The sequence below is a fragment of the Arachis ipaensis genome, chromosome B6 (genome assembly GCF_059453495.1).
Source record: "Arachis ipaensis isolate K30076 ecotype BB chromosome B6, ASM5945349v1, whole genome shotgun sequence".
In the NCBI taxonomy this organism is placed as follows: Eukaryota; Viridiplantae; Streptophyta; class Magnoliopsida; order Fabales; family Fabaceae; genus Arachis; species Arachis ipaensis.
Window position 1 is genome coordinate 91,354,459 of NC_142441.1, and position 2,178 is coordinate 91,356,636.

Here is a 2,178-nt window from a genome sequence, read left to right on the forward strand (position 1 = left end):
GTGTCACGGGTCATCACATTCATCAGGTTGAAGTGCGAGTGAATATCTTAGAGAAGAAGTAGGCGTGAATTGAATAGAAAAACAATAGTACTTGTATTAATTTATGAAGAACAGCAGAGCTCCACACCTTAATCTATGGGGTGTAGAAACTCCACCGTAGAAAATACATAAGTGAAAGGTCTAGGCATGGCCGTGAGGCCAGCCTCTATTGTCTAAGGACTAAACGTTCCAAAGATGGTCAAAAGACCAAAAATGATCTAAAGATGTAAAATAAGTCTCCAAAAGTAGTTTTATACTAAACTAGTAACTAGGGTTTACAGAAAATGAGTAACTAAGTGCAGATACACTTCTGGGGCCCACTTAGTGTGTGCTTGGGCTGAGCATTGAAGCTTTTTCGTGCTTAGGCTGTTTCTGGAGTTAAACGCCAGCTTTGGTGCCAGTTTGGGTGTTTAACTCCAATTCTGGTGCCAGTTTGGGCATTTTTTGCCAAGATGTTTTAGGCTGACTTTGAACGCCAGTTTGGACCATCAAATCTCGGGCAAAGTATAGACTATTATATATTGCTGAAAAGCCCAGGATGTCTACTTTTTTAACAAAATTGAGAGTGCACCAATTGGTCTTCTGTAGCTCCAGAAAATCCACTTTGAGTGCAGGAAGGTCAGAATCCAACAACATCTGCATTCCTTTTTCAGCCTCTGAATCAGATTTTTGCTTAGGTCCCTCAATTTCTACCAAAAAATACCTGAAACCATAGAAAAACACACAAACTCATAATAAAGTCCAGAAATGTGATTTTTGATTAAAAACTAATAAAAATATAATAAAAAGTAATAAAAACATACTAAAAACTATGTAAAAACAATGCCAAAAAGGGTATAAATTATCCGCTCATCACTAGCCACTAAATTTGGCTTGGCGCGCCACTCCCAGCTCCTCAAGTGGCACACCCTTTGAATCACCTTCCCTGGCATGCCACGCCTTCGAGCCCAAGTGGCACGCCCAGGGTCTTTTCAACAATTGGTTAGACTGTCGTGCCACGCCTTCGATCTCAAGTGGCACGCCCAGGCTTTTTCTTCTTCTTCTCCTCTCTGGAAAATTGAACTGGCGTGGCACGCCCAGGATCTAGCGTGCCACGCCCACTGTGTGCTTCATCTTCCTCTTTGGAACCTTGAACTGGCGTGGCACACCCAGGGTCTGGCGTGCGACGCCTATTTTGTGTGCACCATATTCTTCTCTGGAAAATTGAACTGGCGTGGCACGCCCAAGGTGTGGCGTGCCACGACCAATGTGTGTGCTAGTTCCTTGGTTGGTGTGCCACATCCAGAATTCAAGTGGCACACCCATTGTCTTCTAGTTTTGGCATGCCACGCCTTGCAGCTCAAGTGGCACGCCCAATCTTCTTCTTGTTGAGTGATGAGGCTGGCGTGCCACGCCTTCGACACCAAGTGGCACGCCCAATGAGTGGTTTAGCATTGGCGTGCCATGCCTGAGACTCAAGTGGCACGCCCAAGTGAGGAATGATAGTTGGCGTTCCATGCCTTCAATACCAAGTGGCACGCCCAAGTGTTTGGTCCTTCACCTCCTCCTCTGGAAACTTGCACTCGGGTGCCACGCCTTGATGTTCAAGTGGCACGCCCATATTGGTGTGTCTCCTTCAAGCTTGGCGTGCCACGCCTAGGTCCTCAGGTGGCATGCCCAAGTGTTGGGTTAGGGTTGGCGTGCCATGCCTTCGATACCAAGTGGCACGCCCAAGTGTTGTCTCCTTCTGGCGTGACACCCACAAGTTCAAGTGGCACGCCCATGGTGTATGATGGTGTTGGCGTGCCGCGCCCACCCTGGCGTGCCACGCCCCTTTTGTGGCCTTCAACTTTGCTCTCTGGAAAATGTAACTGGCATGCCACACCTAGCTCCTAGCGTGCCATGCCCATGTTAAAGCTTTGAGAATCCTTTCTGGAAAATACAACTAGCGTGCCACGCCTGGCTCCTGGCGTGCCACGCCCATGTTAAAGCTTTGAGAATCCTTTCTAGAAAATACAACTGGCGTGCCATGCCTGGCTCCTGGTGTGCCACACCTGGCTCCTGGCGTACCACGCCCACACACTTTCATGGAGTTTGTTCCAAGTGACACGCCCAACTCCACATGCCCAGCCTTATTTGTTGTTTTCTTCCTTTTTTGTT